This window comes from Capra hircus, chromosome 14 (genome assembly GCF_001704415.2).
Source record: "Capra hircus breed San Clemente chromosome 14, ASM170441v1, whole genome shotgun sequence".
Taxonomy (NCBI): domain Eukaryota; kingdom Metazoa; phylum Chordata; class Mammalia; order Artiodactyla; family Bovidae; genus Capra; species Capra hircus.
The window spans coordinates 1459964-1478256 of record NC_030821.1 but is presented as its reverse complement, the minus strand read 5'-3'; the positions used below and the strand labels follow the sequence as shown (position 1 = coordinate 1478256).

Here is an 18293-nt window from a genome sequence, read left to right as displayed (position 1 = left end):
AATACTATTGAAATAAAGCCAGTCTGGGAAAGGAGAAAAATATAATATATACAACTACATACTCTTTCAATGATTTTGGTGTGTTCATGGTGGAGGAGAGAGGGCAACTGACTTGAAAATCCATGCTTTAACCTTTTTCACTTGTGTATTTCCAAGAGTATATTTCCAATTCAGTGCTGGGTATAGGATACGAAATGTCAGATATGAAATAATTTACTTAAGGAATGTCTTAACTAACATTTGAGAGAAGCCCAAATTATCAATACACAACATTCATCCATTCAACAATTATATATTGGTTCTGACTACATTCCAGACTGCAATAGTCAACATAACAGAATGGTTCAGAACACAGACCCTGGAGCCAAACTGTCTAGGTTCCACTAGTAGTCTCGCCCACCTTACTATCTGTGTCTTAGAAATACTTAACTTATTGTACCTATATTTACTCACATATGAAATGGGCCCAGTAATACAAGCTATATAAGCTTCCCATGTAGCTCAGTCAGTAAAGAATCTGCAAGCAGTGCAGGAGACCCACCCAGATTTGATCCTTGAGTTGGAAAGATCCTCTGGAGAAGGAAATGGCAAACCCCTCCAGTATTCCTGCCTGGAGAATCCTATGGACAGAGGAGCCTGGCAGGCTACAACCCATGGGGTTGCAAGAGTCAGACACGACTTAGCTACTAAACCACCACTCGCCAATACAAGGTTATCATGAGAATCAAATACTCAACATAAGTAAAAAGTATAGAAGAGCACTTTCTAAGTTTAAGTACTTAACTATTAGCTATAAAATTAGGTACTGTAGTTAATTTAAATCACATCAGCAAATTCCTTGACACTCCTCCCATCAAAATTCTTATTTTCTTTTCTTTAGGTATGCTGCTGCTGCTGCTGCTAAGCCGCTTCAGTCGTGTCCGACTCTGCGTGACCCCATAGGCGGCAGCCCACCAGGCTCCCCCGTCCCTGGGATTCTCCAGGCAAGAACACTGGAGTGGGGTGCCATTGTCTTCTCCACTTTAGGTATGAGCAAGCCTTAATAAGGTGTTCCCGACAAGCAGAAATGCAAGTTAGTTTAAAAAAGCAATACAACCTCAGCATGGTCCACTCTTTCTTAGGATGCTCACCCTTGGAAGCCAGATGCCACATTGTCAGGAAACAAGGAACAAGACACAAGGAAAGTCCAGGGGGAGGGGTCCTGGGCAAGAGCCCCAACTAAGGTTCCAGGCAACCGTGAGCATCAGCTGGCAGGCGTGCGTGAAGGAGCCCACAGGTGACCCCAGTCCCACCTTCGAGCCGCCCGAGGCGCTGCTCAGTAGAACAGAGCCAACTTTTCTTTCCCAAGCCATGCCTGCTTCCTTTGCAGAGGCATGAGCAAACTAAATGCTATCGCTTTAAGCCACTATATCTGCATGTTTAATCACTCACTAATAGATAACCAGGACAGGCACTGAACCCATAAATAAGAAGACACAGCTTCTTCCTTCAGAGAGGAGTACAGTGAGTACACAGGGACAGTGTGACCTCCTGAGAAAAGGTGTGGACTTTGGAGTCCGATAGTCCAGAGGCTTAATCCCGTTTAGTGCCAAACACCTCCCTGAGCTCTGCTTCTTCACCTGGAAAATCAAGGTAAATAATAACCCTTGCCTTCAAAGGACTGTTCTATACCCTAGCAAATCACCTCCCCGCCTTGAGTCTTACCTCTCTATTTCTTCCAGATGCCAGAGACAGAGGAATCGGTCTGAAATGCAAATGTGATCCTGGGACCTTCTCTCTGTCTTCCCACTGCCCACTCCCGAGAGGAAACTTCTCTGTTTCTCAGCCTTGCTTTCAGGGCCCTCTGTGACCTGGTCCTCCATCTTCCTGGCCTCATCGTGAACCTTCCCTAACTCTATGCTTTGAGATACTTGTCCTCTGAACGTTCTCTTCTTGCATTTCCTTCCGAAATCCACAGAATTACCAGTGCAGTCTCTGTGTGGTGTCCCAGCCACAGAAACGTGAGCCTTGAGTCCAGAAGTCGGAGGGACAGCATAGACCTTAACTGTGACGTTCTTAGAGAGGGTAGATCTTAACTGTGACGTTCTTAGAGAGGGTAGACCTTAACTGTGATGTTCTTAGAGAGGGTAGATCTTAACTGCGGCGTTCTAGAGAGGGGAGACCTTAACTGTGGCGTTCTAGAGAGGGGAGACCTTAACTGTGACGTTCTTAGAGAGGGTAGACCTTAACTGTGACGTTCTTAGAGAGGGTAGACCTTAACTGTGACGTTCTTAGAGAGGGTAGACCTTAACTGTGACGTTCTTAGAGAGGGTAGACCTTAACTGTGACGTTCTTAGAGGGTAGACCTTAACTGTGACGTTCTTAGAGAGGGTAGACCTTAACTGTGACGTTCTTAGAGAGGCGACCCAGGACTTTCACACAGAATTTCTCAGAATGCTACCTAGGCATTGCCTTTATGCAGCTTTCTTTCCCCTGAGGGTTTTCCATGGCCTCTGAAGCTGGCAAAGATCTTTTCCCCCATGTGGCTCCCTTACAGTCAGGTAGCTCTCCCTCCATTCCATCCCACCCCCACCATGTAGCACTCTTGGTCCCCATTCTTCCACTCAAGCCCACTAGCTAAGGTAATCCATCCTAGGATGGCCTAGGACAGCCAGACAAGCCAGCAGATCAGCCCCCTAGAATTCTCTTGCATCCTCAGAGAGGAAGCACACATGAAGCTTCCTGGGAATGGCAGTCACAACTACCCTCTTTGTTGCTGTAATTATTTTTGAAAAATCAGGCTATTTCCATATTGCATGAAAGACCTAAGCAGCAAGATTGACTCCTCTAAGGTCTAGGGTGCACAGAAAATTGTACAAATTCATATACTTGCAATGCTTTGCCCCTAAGACACTTGACTCTACCATGCTGTTCTTCACTATCTGACCTTAGAAAGTACTGTCCTGCCTAGAATGTCTTCCTCCCTCACTTCCAATCCCACTCGCTTCTCCTGCCTGACTTTTCATAATCCTTCAGGTCTGACCTTACTAATAGGTGCTGTTTCCTCCAGGAAGTCCTCACTGACAGCCCACCTGCAGCCTGGGTTGGCCCACCTCCTCTGTATGAACCCTCTACCCAGCTACAGTGCTTGCTACGCTGTATAGTAATAGCCTGTTTGGTCTGCCACCTTTGAATTCTACTGTAAATGCCATGAGGGCAATAACTAATTCTGATTTGATTACCACTGTATCTCTTGGTCCAGAGCATGGTAACCATAAGTGTTCATTAAATGTCTATTGGTGAAGAAGAGTAACTGGGGCAGCACATGTCACTTGACGGTCACTATCGATGACCCAGCACATAAGCCCCAACTCCAGGCAGCAGAACCACTTTCAACCTTAACGCTGACCAGGTACCCTGCTGAGAGACCCATCCTGCCATCCAGAACACACTCATATTTACTTATTCAAGTGCCTATCTCTATTTAATTGCTCAACCAAGCTGGTAAATACTAAGTGTTTATTTGTAAAGAGCTAGCACTCAGCACTGTGCTTCACACACACAAAGTGCTCTGGAAATGTGGGCTGACTGAACGAAGTGGGAGACAAATATGAAGACAATTTCAGTACCGTGTGATCAAGGCCGAAATTTACACAAGGGACACACAGAAGCACGGAGGAGGAAATGCCAACCAAGCGTGGGCAACTTACGGAAAAACTCACGAAGGACCTAAAACGTGAGCTTTATGAACAGGATCTTTCAAAGAGAGAGAAGCAGCAGCCAGACCAAAGAGGGGAGACATCTCACATCTGCGACAAGCGCGGCATCCAATACATGGGCTAAAGAGAGAGAGAGAAAGTCAGGAAGGAGGAGGCTAGGGAGGCAGGCAGCAGCCAGACCACAAAGTCTTTGTTCGGTGCCAGTTGTCAAGCAAAAGAGTTTTGCATTTCATTTCTTAAACAATGAGTGATAATGAAAGAATCTGAACAGGTGAGGTAGGATGCATATAGAGCTGTGTTCCAAAATTCTAACTCTAGTAGCGAAAGACGAGAATGAAAGTCTGGTGTCAAACATACCAGTGTGGAGTCAGTTGTCTCAGTCCAGGCCAATATATACGGATGCCCAGAGGAAGGTATTTGTAGTGATAAGTGAAGAGAAAACAGTTTTGAAGGATATTTTTAGAAACAACCAACAGACTACTTCTGACAGGGTGGAAGGAATGGAGAAATGAAAATCTGGGATAATTCTTAAGTTTTTGCTTCAAGTTATCTGGCTGGTAAAAATACTGTCACCAACGAAAGCAGGGAGGAGGGAGATACTGGTCTTAAAGTGATGATGGAACATTCAAGTAGAAATTCAACCATCTTCAAGGACTAAGCCCAAGTGAAATGTTCCTCCCTTTTTTGTTCACTTCTAGAAAATAAAAACCTGGGGGTGAGGGTTAGCTTTACCATTTTTTCCAACTGGACTGTTAACAACAGGCAAACACTTCTCATCACTCAGCAGACACAATGAACCTTGCTTAATTAATCCTAATTAATCTTGCTTAATCAATAAGGAAATTTATTATCTCAGACCACCTCAACACCAGAAGCAGTGTGGACTCCAGGAACAGTGAATTCAACGGTGCCATGACGTCATCAGGGTGCTTAACCTGCTTCACTACTCTGCCATCCCCACACTGCTCCATCCCAAAGTGACTCCCTTGCGGTTGCAAGAACAGGTAACGGCAGTCAGGACTCTGTCTTCCTTGCTCATAGACAACTGCAGAGAAGAGAATATTTCCCCTCAAGTTGTTGTTGCTGTTGTTCAGTCACTTAGTCGTGTCCGACTCCTTTGTGACCCCATGGACTGCAGCACACCAGGCCTCCCTGTCCTCCACCATCTCCCGGAGTTTGCTCAAACTCATGTCCATCAAGTCAGTGATGCCATCCAGCCATCTCATCCTCTGTCGTCCCTTTCTCCTCCTGCCTTCAATCTTTCCCAGCATCAGGGTCTTTTCTAATGAGTCAGTTCTTCCCATCAGGTGGCTGAAGTATTGGAGCTTCAGCTTCAGCATCAGTCCTTCCAATGTATATTCAGGACTGATTTCCTTTACGATGGACTGGTTGGATCTCCTTGCAGTCCAAGGGACTCTCAAGAGTCTTCCCCAGCACAATTCAAAAACATCAATTCCTCAGAATTAAAAGAGACACGTGTACCCCAATGTTCATTGCAGCACTGTTTACAATAGCTAGGACATGGAAGCAACCTAGATGTCCGTTAGCAGACGAATGGATAAGAAAGCTGTGGTACATATACACAATGGAATATTACTCAGCTATTAAAAATAATGTATTTGAATCAGTTCTAATGAGGTGGATGAAACTGGAACCTATTATACAGAGTGAAGTAAGTCAGAAAGAAAAACACCAACACAGTATATTAATGCATATACGTGGAATTTAGAAAGATGGTAATGATGACCTTATATGTGAGACAGCAAAAGAGACACAAAGAACAGACTTTTGGACTCTGTGGGAGAAGGCAAGGGGTGGGATGATTTGAGAGAATAGCATTGGAACATGTATATTACCATATTGTGAAACAGATCACCAGTCCAAGTTCAATGCATGAAACTGGGCACTCAAAGCCAGTGAACTGGGATGACCCTGAGGGATGGCATGGGGAGGGAGGTGGGAGGGGGTTTCAGGATGGGGGACACATGTATACCCATGGCTGATTCATGTCTATGCACAGCAAAAACCACTACAATATTGTAAAGTAATTAGCCTCCAATCAAAATAAATTTAAAAAGAAATAGGGCTGATTTCCTTTAGGATTGACTGGTTTGATCTCCTTGCTGTCCAAGGGACTCTCAAGAGTCTTCTCGAGCACCACAGTTCAAAGGCATCAATTCCCCTCAATTTAAATCATTCCTTTTTCTTGGCCTTTCTCTTCACCCTTCTCTTCACTTCCTTATGTAGCAAGCAGTTCAAAAGTGGCTCTGTCAAATTTAACACATTACTGACTGGGGGATTTTTTAAGAAACTAACACCTGTGGCTGGAGATTTGTTATGCAGGCAAATATTGAAACATTCCAGTCAATAATGCTTGGGTAGCAAAAGATGTATTAACATGCCTATGGTCAATAAGTTGGTAAGAAAAAAGAAAAACTTTAAGGATATTGACTAGCTTACAGAACTCTGAAATCCCTGGGGACATTGCGTGCATGTATGCTAAGTTCAAATCCTGAAAGATGATGCTGTGAAAGTGCTGCACTCAATATGCCAGCAAGTTTGGAAAACTCAGCAGTGGCCACAGGACTGGAAAAGGTCAGTTTTCATTCCAATTCCAAAGAAAGGCAATGCCAAAGAATGCTCAAACTACCGAATAATTGCACTCATCTCACATGCTAGTCAAGTAATGCTCAAAATTCTCCAAGCCAGGCTTCAACAATATGTGAACCGTGAACTTCCTGATGTTCAAGCTGGTTTTAGAAAAGGCAGAGGAACCAGAGATCAAATTGCCAACATCCACTGGATCATGGAAAAAGCAAGAGAGTTCCAGAAAAACATCTATTTCTGCTTTATTGACTATGCCGAAGCCTTTGACTGTGTGGATCACAATAAACTGTGGAAAATTCTGAGAGAGATGGGAATACCAGACCACCTGACATGCCTCTTGAGAAACCTATACGCAGGTCAGGAAGCAACAGCTAGAACTGGACATGGAACAACAGACTGGTTCCAAATAGGAAAAGGAGTGCATCAAGGCTGTATATTGTCACCCTGCTTATTTAACTTCTATGCAGAGTATGTCATGAGAAACGCTGGACTGGAAGAAACACAAGCTGGAATCAAGATTGCTGGGAGAAATATCAATAACCTCAGATATGCAGATGACATCACCCTTATGGCAGAAAGTGAAGAGGAACTAAGAAGCCTCTTGATGAAAGTGAAAGACGAGAGTGAAAAAGTTGGCTTAAAGCTCAACATTCAGAAAACGAAGATCACCATGGCATCCAGTCCCATCACTTCATGGGAAATAGATGGGGAAACAGTGGAAACAGTGGCAGACTTTCTTTTGGGGGGCTCCAAAATCACTGCAGATGGTGATTGCAGCCATGAAATTAAAAGACGCTTACTCCTTGGAAGAAAAGTTATGACCAACCTAGATAGCATATTGAAAAGCAGAGACATTACTTTGCAAACTAAGGTCTGTCTAGTCAAGGCTATGGTTTTTCCTGTGGTCATGTATGGATGTGAGAGTTGGACTGTGAAGAAGGCTGAGTGCCGAAGAATTGATGCTTTTGAACTGTGGTGTTGGAGAAGACTCTTGAGAGTCCCTTGGACTGCAAGGAGATCCAACCAGTCCATTCTGAAGGAGATCAGCCCTGGGATTTCTTTGGAAGGAATGATGCTAAAGCTGAAGCTCCAGTACTTTGGCCACCTCATGCGAAGAGTTGACTCATTGGAAAAGATTCTGATGCTGGGAGGGATTGGGGGCAGGAGGAGAAGGGGACGACCGAGGATGAGATGGCTGGATGGCATCACCGACTCAATGGACGTGAGTCTGAGTGAACTCCAGGAGATGGTGATGGACAGGGAGGCCTGGCATGCTGCGATTCATGGGGTCGCAAAGAGTCGGACACGACTGAGCGACTGAACTGAACTGAACTGAACTGATGCTAAGTTGCTCAGCTGTATCCAACTCTTTGCAACCCTGCGGACCATAGCCCAGCAGGCTCCTCGGTCCTTGGGATTCTCCAGGCAAGAACACCGGATTGGGTTCCAGGAACATATCCTGCTTGGGCACTCAGTCATACCCGACCCCGTGGACTGTAGCTCACCAGGCTCCTCCGTCCATGGGATTCTCCAGGTGAGAATACTGGAGTGGGTTCCCATTTCCTTCTGCAGGCAAGCTTTCTGACCCAGGGATCAAACTCACATCTCCTGTGTCTCCTGCACTGGCGGGAGGATTCCTTGCCACTGTGCCACTCAGAAAGCCCAAAACCAAACCATATAATGAATCTTGTGAGCAAGCCACCCACTACCTCTGAGCATTAGACCCTATACTTCACACAACACAGCAGGCGTGGGAAGAGTCCTCTGATTGGTAATGCTGAGGCATGTTCTGTACCCTAGCTGGAATGAGGTTCAGAAAGCAAGGATATGGCAATCTAGAATTTGAGAGTGGGAAGTGGGCTCTGACCTCTCACCAAGATTCACAGAGTGGGAATTCCCTAGATGCAGAAAGACACTCAGAGAGTTGGCATCCGATGAAGTCCACTGCAGAACTGTTACAGGAGCTTCAACCAACTCAGCCACCCATATGGATGGCGCTCCCTGGGGAAAAGAGGACTATGTGAGCAAAGCTCAAAGGGGGTGCCTGACAAAGTCTGCAACACTTGGGGATTCAGACAAAAGTGCACGTTCTCTGTTTCAGTGGCAGCAGACTGCCGCCCGGCGGGCCTCCTGTTCAGCGGGGCAGCGAGCCCTGCAGGAAGTCCTCCAGCTGGCGTCTGTGTGAGAGCTTGGCTCAAGGGGCACTGAGTGTCTCACCTCTGGTCGTGGGAAGGCGACTGTGGAGCTGTCGACACGAGCAGGATCCTGCCGGTGGCAAAGCAGGGGCAGCGGCTCACCCAGCCGTGAAGGGAGTAATAACCAAAACAGAGTCCCTGGCGCAAAGAAGACGACTCTTGGGGAGTTTAAGGATGAGCAGAAAACGGAAAATTGACACAACACTAGAATTCCTTAAAATGAAGCGGGAGCTTGAAACTAGCAAGACTGGGATATTAGTGTTAAAATTCAACGTGTCAGAAACAAATGCATCACATATGCAACTGCAGAAACATCTGGCCCTTACTTCCTGGGACCAGAGCTCTTAGAAAAAGGAAGAAAGAACGCTCTGGCTAAGTGGTTTCCTTTTTCCTCCTACAGAGCATGTGGGGCAGCCTTCCTAGAATGCTCTGCCTACATCCTCAGGTTTACAAAATTGTTTTCTTCTAGATGTCCAAATCTCAGCAATCAAGACACACGTTCAGAGAGGTGTGCTCCGACGCCCCCGTGGGTAACTGCTGCACCTTCCCCTGCCCCACCGACTCTGATCATGTGACTCATCCTATTGTCTGCAAAAAATATAAACCTAGATAAACTCTTAACACTTATTTCTTGTTACGTTTATTGGCCACGTAAACATTTACCAAACACGGACTCCGTGAGAAGGGTGGTTTTGCGTACGTTGTTCCTGACAAATTCCTAGAGGCTTAGAACAATAACTGGAGCATATGGTAGGCGGGCAACAAAGCCCTGTCAAATGAAGAGGAGGGCGGGCTCCTCAGAGTGAAGGCTATTCAGTATCACACAAACATTGAAACTGCAGGTCTGTCTTTATTTCAGTTCAAACAACTTTGTCTCTCATTATTAAAAAATTTCTGTATAAAATCCTCTATACCTTTTCTGCCTAGGATACTCCTCTTCCCAACTGCACCCCCACTTCCAATTCCTATCCAGGCACATACTCTACCTGCCTAATTCTTTCCCAATCCTTCTGGTCCATCCAATCTTTCAACAAGGAAGATGAGAGAAGCCAGGGCTCAGAATCAACATAAACATCAAATGAGAACAGCAGGAGAGCCTCTGAGGACAGGAGAGGCACAAGAGAACATCTACCAAGACAGACCATTTCAGGAGCCAAACCCAGGATGCATGAATTATACTACAGCTGGGCAACAGTCAAAGAAAAGGGTAAAAGAAACGAAGTCACTCGGGCCAGCTCCCATAGCGTTAAATAAAGTGAGACCCCACGCGTTTCTGGAACTAAGTCTAAAGACTTCACTTTCAATCTCTGTCTTGCCAAGGATGGCCTTCTGAGGGGCGATGCTTCATCCCATAAGATGAAAGAGAGAGGGATGGTGGGAGAAATCTGAGCATGGGCTTCTGAGACAGACAGAACCAGGCTTGAGTCCTTTAACCTTTCCAAACAAGGCTGTTCTTGTGGCTTAGTCACTGAGTCATGTCTGACTGTTTGCAACCCATGGACTGTAGCCCACCAGGCTCCTCTGTCCATGGGACTTCCCAGGCAAGAATACTGGAATGGGTTGCCATTTCTTTCTCCTTCAAACCAGATAACTTCTCAGAGAATAACTTTTCATATATAAAGAGCTGCTATTTGGCCTCTTAGAGACTCAGTGTGGAAAGAATCAATCATAACAATACTATCTGACTCATGGGATTATTTTGAGGGTTAAATAAGTTAATGTACATAAAATAAACAGTGCAGATCTCTGCTCATAGTTAACTACTATTCATTGCATACGATAGGTACTTAATAAATGGCTGGTAAATTAATTAATGAATTAATTCATCTAGAGGAAACAGACCATAAAAGAGACAAAAGTCATTACATGAAGGGACTCATGGACCTACTCAAAAATTTAGATTTTATTCTCTAAACCAAGAGTGGAAAATGTGTAAATCTAGAAGAATATTATAGGAAATGTGCACCAGTAAGATGAGCCAGGTATTTTAAAAAGTACTTATTATGGAGACTATACCCAAAGTACCTGCCTTATTCGGGTACCATATAAGGTCAGTACACGGATGTCCAATACACAGTCCTAGCCCTTATGCTGTACATTTAATGAAAGTGAAAGTGTTAGTTGTTCAGTCATTTCCGACTCTTTGCAGCCCCATGGACTGAAGCCCACCAGACTTCTCTGTCCATGGGATTCTCCAGGCAAGAATACTGGAGGGGGTTGCTGTTCCCTTCTCCAGGGGTCTTCTCAACCCAGGGATCAAACCCGAGTCTCCTGAATTGCAGGAGGATTCTTTACTGTCTGAGCCACCGAGGAAGTCCTCACAAATAATGCAATGACTGCCTCCACTCATGTACCAAACACAAGGCGCTCACAGAGGCTTGTGTGAGTGCTCACTTAATTCCATCTGAAGAAAGCAGGAAGGTATTACTAATGAAGCTATATTTGAGATGGACTTGAGGGATGAGTAGGAGCTCATATCTCTATTTCCAGCTACATTCAAAGGCCCTTCAATTTAATCAGGCTGGTCTACTCAGAGTTTCACAACACTCCACACAATTATGCCCTTTCTCGAGTTTTTTACTTTGCCCAGTGTGCTCTGCCTGGTGGCTCAGACCATAAAGAGTCTGCCCATAAAGCAGGAGATCCAGGTTCAATCCCTGGATCAGGACAATCCCCTGGAGAAGCAAATGGCAACCCACCCCAGTACTCTTGCCTGGAGAATCCCATGAATGGAGGAGCCTGGCAGGTTACAGTCCATGGGGTCACAGAGTCGGATACAACTAAGTGACTTCACTTTCATTTTCGTTTTTTGCCCTGCCTGCATCCTTCACTTATTCAATTCCTAGCAACACTTTAAGCCCAATGTAGGTCCTCCTCATGCACAAAATCTATGAAGACTTCCCAGGCATCAAATGTTAACTGAGAATGTAGCAGGGGCAAGACACTATTGGAAGGATGACAGACATTTAGGACCCAAGTGCAAACGTGCTCAGAAAAGGGCATCTTACTATCCCGAGTAAGAAGCTTACCAGTTTGAGAACCAAGAGTTCATGGGCAATGGAACTGATTACAAACAGATCCTTTAGCTTCTGTTTTCCTTTCTGTTTTTGAGGAAATGAAAGGGTCATTTTAGAGTCATTTTAGACTCTAAAATGGAGACTTATCTTCAAGATCATTATGGTCTCTTTCAGCTCGAAGACTGTGATTTTGTGAAGAAATTTGGTCTCTTTGTTATATTTCCAGTAGAATTTCCACACATGCTTTCAAAGTCTTTCTTATGTAATAGGAGTAGAAAATTACGAATCCATGCTAGTAGTATGAAAGGCTCTTCTCTGTGCCATTATAAACGCCTTGTAATTCCCACCCTGGATTTAGGGCATCCACAGGTCACAAACTCACTGTAATAAAGTTGGCTATCATGTTGCTCCATTGCTACTTTGGTCACCTCCTGTCACTCTAAGAACAGACTACCTATAGTTCTTTTTCTGAACTTTTAAAATTTCATGACAGGGAGAAAACAGAGGGCAGGTGGAGTTCAGATCCTGACTATTAAGATTATAGAAACACTGCCTATGGAAAACAAGCAATCCGTGAAATTATACCAAAGTAATGACTGCAGCCATGAAACCACAAGACAATTGCTTCTTGGCAGGAAAGTGATGACAAACCTAGACTGTGTGTAGAAAAGCAGAGACATCACTCTGCCAACAAAGGTCCATATAGCCAAGGATGTGGTCGCCCCAGTGGTCACATATGGTTGAGAGCTGGACCGTAAGGAAGGCAGAAAACCAAAGAATTGATGCCTTCAAACTGCGATGCTGGAGAACACTCCTGAAAGTCCCTTGAAGAGCAAGGACATCAAGCCAGTCAATCTTAAGGGAGCTCAACCCTGAATATTCACTGAAGGACTGATGCTGAAGCTAAAGCTCCAGGATTTTGGTCATCTGATGCAAACAGATGACTCACTGGGAAAGTCCCTGATTCTGGGAAAGATTGAGGGCAGAAGAAGAGGGTGTCAGAGGATGCGCTAGCTGGACGGCATCACTACAATGAACATGAACTTGGGCAAACTCCAGGAGATGGTGAGGGAGAGGGAGGCCTGGTGTGCTGCAGTCTAAGAAGTCGCAAGGAGTCAGACACAACTGGGCGACTAAACAACAACAACAATAATTGGAAAAGAGTCATTTTATGTTATTTCAGTTATTTCAAATCATTGATAAGGGATTGTTTGTATTTTATCAACTTTCACTTTGCGCATTCAGTTTGTCTCATTTCAATGTGCCATATTAGTTGTACTCTCAGTTATAAGCAAAATAACCAGCTCTGGCTAGATTTAAGCAAAAAGCAAATCTACTGGAAGAACATTAAGGTACTCATGAACTCCAGAAAAAGTGGATAATGGGGAAGAACCAGACCAACTCCAGTGACCTCAGCCATGAGACTTTATGGACCTTCACACAAAATTTCCTTTATCTGACTTTAACTCCTGTGACTTCCAGTCTGTATGCTTACCTTCCTACAAGACAGTAGAAGAGAGTATCATTTGGACATAACTGGGTCAAAAGTCCTGTTCAGACACAATCAACTATGACAAAAAAACTTTTGTAAAAGAGTAACATATTATGAACATGACCACGAGGACTCATCCTTGTAGAAGAGGGACAAACTTTACAGAAGGGGGAAATGTTGGGATCTAAGAAGCTACCTCAAGAGATGTCTGCCTATTGCACATACTTTATTCTGCTGTGTTTTTTCTTACCTTCATTCTTCTCCCCCCTTAAACCCTCTACTTCTATGTGCCAATATCTACATATCATTGTATAAAATCATACCTTGAGCAGGCTCCATATGTCCTGCTATGTGTATGTTTTATACAAAATTAAAATGATGAAAGGAGAGAAAAATGGTCTTCTGTTACTTTAAAAATTAAAATGAATGCAATTCAATTTGATTGTGTGCACTGTATAAAGGCATCATAGCTCAAATAAAATATTCCATACACAGAGACTAGCCATTAGATGCTATCTGTGTTAATATAACTTTTATTTTGACAATCACAGATATTCTTTCTTGATTGTTAAGGATGTCCTGGAGCTCAGAAGTAAACCCATATGCATACGGCCAATTCATTTACAACTAAGGAGCCAAGAATATTGTTATTATTGTTTTTCAGTCACTAAGTCATGTCCAACTCTTTGCGACCCCATGGACTGTAGTACATCAGGCTCCTCTTCCCCAGTATCTCCCAGAGTTCACTCAAATCCATTGAATCAGTGATGCTATCTAACCATGGACTCCTCGGTCACCCCTTTTCCATTTGCCTTTAGTCTTTCCCAGCATCAGGGTCTTTTCCAATGCGTCACCTCTTCACATCAGGTGGCCAGAGAATTAAAGCTTCAGCTTCAGCATCAGTCCTTCCAATGAATATTCAGGGTTGATTTCCTTTAGAGTTGACTGGTTTGATCTCCTGCAGTCCAAGGGACTCTCAAGAGTCTTCCCCAGCACAATTCAAAAACATCAGTTCTTCAGTGCTCAGCCTTCTTTATGGTCTCACTCTTACACCTACATGACTACTGGAAAAATCATAGCTTTGACGATATGGACCTTTATCAGCAAAGTGATGTCTCTGCTTTTTAATATGCTATCTAGGTTTGCCATAGCTTTCCATTCAAGTTCAAAGCATCTTTTAATTTCATGGCTGTAGTCACTGTCCACAGTGGTTTTGGAGCCTAAGAAAAAAACCTGTCACTGCTTCCACTTTTTCTCCTTCTATTTGCCATGAATTGATGGGATTGAATGCCATGATCTAAGTTTTTTTCACGTTGAGTTTTAACCTAGCTTTTTCACTCTCCTCTTTCACTTTCATCAAGAAGCTCTTTAGCTCCTCTTCACTTTCTGCCATTAGAGTAGTATTATCTGCATATCTGAGGCTGTTGATATTTCTTCTGGCAACACTGATTCCAGCTTGTGATTCATCCAGCCCAGAATTTCACATGATGTACTCTGCAAAGAAGTTAAATCAGTAGGGTGACAATATACAACCCTGACATACTCCTTTCCCAATCTGGAACCAGTCAGTTATTCCATGTCTAGTCCTAACTGTTGCTCCTTGACCCACATACAGGTTTCTCAGAAGACAAGCAAGGTGGTCTGGTACTCCCATCTCTTTAAGAATTTTCCACAGTTTGTTGTGATCCACACAGTCGAAGAGTTTAACATAGTCAATGAAGCAAAAGTAGATATTTTTCTGGAATTCTCTAGACTTACTATAGTGATCACTTCACAATGAGTACAAATATTAAGTCATTATGTTGCATACTTGAAACTAGTATAATTTACACTGTTAATTGGAATCTCATTAAAATATTTTTAAGAAGTGTTCATTTCATTTTCTAAAAGTAAAATCTAGACATTCATTTATGCCAGATATTCTGGAAGACAAAGAATACATATAGTATGCAGGTCCTGTATGCTCCTTTAAATAATTTGTGAAGGAAGTTCTTCTTGGACAATTCCAATGATCTTTTCTAAATCTTTTTTCTATCCCTAACTGAGGTATGTGTATACTTTGCTTCTTGAAAGTTTAATATTCCTTTGCTTCCTGGATATTAGATTATAAGATTTTCCATTTTCAAACTTATCTTTTGCTGCAGTCCTGACAAGTGACGGAAATGTTCCAAAGCTCCTTTTTCTTTTCTACACCTTTATTAACTTACAGAATTCAAGGATATATCTGCCACCTCTCAGCCAAGGCTGCCTAGTCTATCCTGAAAACTACCTCATGTTTTAGTCTACCATCTCTACAGAATTCTTTTTTATTTTTCAATTTTATTTATTTATTCCACTGTAGGAGGAAGCATGTGGGATCTTAGTTTCTCCACCAGGGATGGAAACTTTGTCTTCTGCACTGGAAGCACAGAGTCTTAACTACTCCACTGCCAGGGAAGTCACTAGAATTCTCTTTTTATGTCTCATTCACACTGAAAGAGCAATATTATCAATCTAACACCATCAACATGCCACAAACCAGATTATCTTCCTATGTTCACTTTGAAATTACAAGTATCATGTTTTCCCAGTCTTGGGACTATTCCAACGCCTTAGAACTCATGGAATGATTTTTGTATCAAATTGCTCAATTCTAATAATAAACAGGCCTGCAGACGGGTCTGAATTTTAGTATTTGCCTATCAAAGAACCATTTTTCTGATCATCTTCAGGTCTTTAGACATGCACGTCTAACAAGCCTGTGTGCTAAGTTGTTTCAGTCCTGCCGAGTCTTTGCGACCCCGTGGACTGTAGCCCACCAAGCTCCTCTGTCCATGGGATTCTCCAGGCAAGAATACTGGAGTGGGTTGTCATGGCCTCCTCCACAGGACCCAGGGATGGAACCAAGGTCTCCCCACTGGAAGCCCCTAACAGGCCTAATATTTATTTGAATCAAAATTTCTCTCGAGATAAAAAAAAAAAAAAACCAAGGTCTCCCCACTGGAAGCCCCTAACAGGCCTAATATTTATTTGAATCAAAATTTCTCTCGAGATAAAAAAAAAAAAACGCCACACTGAACAACTTCAGTTCTCTGAAATTACTCCTTCTCATTGGAGGAATTATTCCTCCTCATTGGAGGCCTGCGTCCCCCTTTCAGAATCAGCTGTCCTCTGAAACGCGGCTCCTTCTGGAAACCAGTCTCTAACCCGGTAGAACCAGCCCCGCGGGGGATGACTACGAGTCCCATGACGCAAAGCGAGCCCCGGCCCACATTGGCCGCAGTTGCTCCCGGGAATTGTAGTCTTCTCATCACCTGTCGTTCAAACTAGGGACCGTGGCCTCCACGTCTCAAAAGTTAACTGGTAAAAATAAAGCTATGGGAAAGAAGGTAAAATTCTTACCACAAACTAGGTTCGACCCAGGCGCCGAGGACCCCTGAGACCACGACTCACGCCCCTGAGGCGGGCGCCCTCGACGTGACGTCACTTCCGGGAGCGGCGGCGGCCCAGCCCCTCCCTCCTCCTGGCAGGGAATCTGGGCCGGCGGCCCGCGCGGAGGCGGGCGGGAGCCGCTGTTTTCGGGAAGGGGGTCACGTGAGTTCTCCGGGTGCTGTGGGTGGAGACGGAAAGCTGCGGTGAGGCAGGGTCGGAGTTAACCCTCCCGGGGCAGCGCGCCCGAGTGGGCTGAGGTAGGGAGCGGGCTGGGGAGGGGAGCGCGCTGAGGTAGGTACGGAGCGCGCTGAGGTGAGGAGCGCGCTGAGGTAGGTGAGGGGTGCGCTGAGGTGAGGAGCGCGCTGAGGTAGGTGAGGGGTGCGCTGAGGTAGGTGGGGGGTGCGCTGAGGTAGGTGGGGGGTGCGCTGAGGTAGGTACGGAGCGCGCTGAGGTGAGGAGCGCGCTGAGGTAGGTGGGGGGTGCGCTGAGGTGGGGCGGGCGCTGAGGTAGGTGGGGGGTGCGCTGAGGTAGGTGGGGGCTGCGCTGAGGTAGGTGGGGGGTGCGCTGAGGTGGGGCGGGCGCTGAGGTAGGTGGGGGGTGCGCTGAGGTAGGTGGGGGGCGCGCTGAGGTAGGTCGGGGGCGCGCTGAGGTGGGGAGCGCGCTGAGGTAGGTAGGGGGCTCGCTGAGGTAGGTGGGGGGCGCGCTGAGGTAGGTGGGGGGTGCGCTGAGGTGGGGGGTGCGCTGAGGTAGGTGGGGGGTGCGCTGAGGTAGGTGGGGGTGCGCTGAGGTGGGGGGCGCGCTGAGGTAGGTGGGGGGCGCGCTGAGGTGGGGCGGGCGCTGAGGTGGGGGGGCGCGCTGAGGTAGGTGGGGGGCGCGCTGAGGTAGGTGGGGGGCGCGCTGAGGTGGGGCGGGCGCTGAGGTAGGTGGGGGGCGCGCTGAGGTAGGTGGGGGGCGCGCTGAGGTAGGTGGGGGGCTCGCTGAGGTAGGTGGGGGGCGCGCTGAGGTAGGTGGGGGGCGCGCTGAGGTGGGGCGGGCGCTGAGGTAGGTGGGGGGCGCGCTGAGGTAGGTGGGGGGCGCGCTGAGGTAGGTGGGGGGTGCGCTGAGGTGGGGGGTGCGCTGAGGTAGGTGGGGGGTGCGCTGAGGTGGGGGGCGCGCTGAGGTAGGTGGGGGGCGCGCTGAGGTGGGGCGGGCGCTGAGGTGGGGGGCGCGCTGAGGTAGGTGGGGGGCGCGCTGAGGTAGGTGGGGGGCGCGCTGAGGTGGGGCGGGCGCTGAGGTAGGTGGGGGGCGCGCTGAGGTAGGTGGGGGGCGCGCTGAGGTAGGTGGGGGGCGCGCTGAGGTAGGTGGGGGGCTCGCTGAGGTAGGTGGGGGGCGCGCTGAGGTGGGGCGGGCGCTGAGGTAGGTGGGGGGCGCGCTGAGGTAGGTGGGGGGCGCGCTGAGGTAGGTGGGGGGCGCGCTGAGGTAGGTGGGGGGTGCGCTGAGGTGGGGGGTGCGCTGAGGTAGGTGGGGGGGTGCGCTGAGGTAGGTGGGGGGTGCGCTGAGGTGGGGGGGCGCGCTGAGGTAGGTGGGGGGCGCGCTGAGGTGGGGGCGGGCGCTGAGGTGGGGGGCGCGCTGAGGTAGGTGGGGGGCGCGCTGAGGTAGGTGGGGGGCGCGCTGAGGTGGGGGCGGGGCGCTGAGGTAGGTGGGGGGCGCGCTGAGGTAGGTGGGGGGCGCGCTGAGGTAGGTGGGGGGCGCGCTGAGGTAGGTGGGGGGCTCGCTGAGGTAGGTGGGGGGCGCGCTGAGGTAGGTGGGGGGCGCGCTGAGGTGGGGCGGGCGCTGAGGTAGGTGGGGGGCGCGCTGAGGTAGGTGGGGGGCGCGCTGAGGTAGGTGGGGGGCG

At 46.9% G+C, this 18293-nt stretch overlaps 1 protein-coding gene and 1 long non-coding RNA gene across 6 annotated transcripts in view; one reads left to right on the top strand and one right to left on the bottom strand.

Annotated features, from left to right (window-relative positions):
- LOC106502871 overlaps nucleotides 1–18293 on the bottom strand; it is a 122083-nt gene that overhangs the window by 101982 nt on the left and 1808 nt on the right. Inside the window, exon 2 of the long non-coding RNA XR_001296542.2 lies at nucleotides 16391–16598. This is a non-coding gene — a long non-coding RNA (uncharacterized LOC106502871). The remainder of the gene's footprint in view (nucleotides 1–16390; nucleotides 16599–18293) is intronic.
- SNX16 (sorting nexin 16) overlaps nucleotides 16499–18293 on the top strand; it is a 34014-nt gene continuing 32219 nt past the window's right edge. For 2 of the 5 annotated variants that reach the window (XM_018058165.1, XM_018058161.1), the window contains exon 1: nucleotides 16573–16677. The gene's annotated coding sequence lies outside the window, so the exon portion shown is untranslated. The other 3 variants (XM_018058162.1, XM_018058163.1, XM_018058164.1) reach the window with 3 other exon arrangements.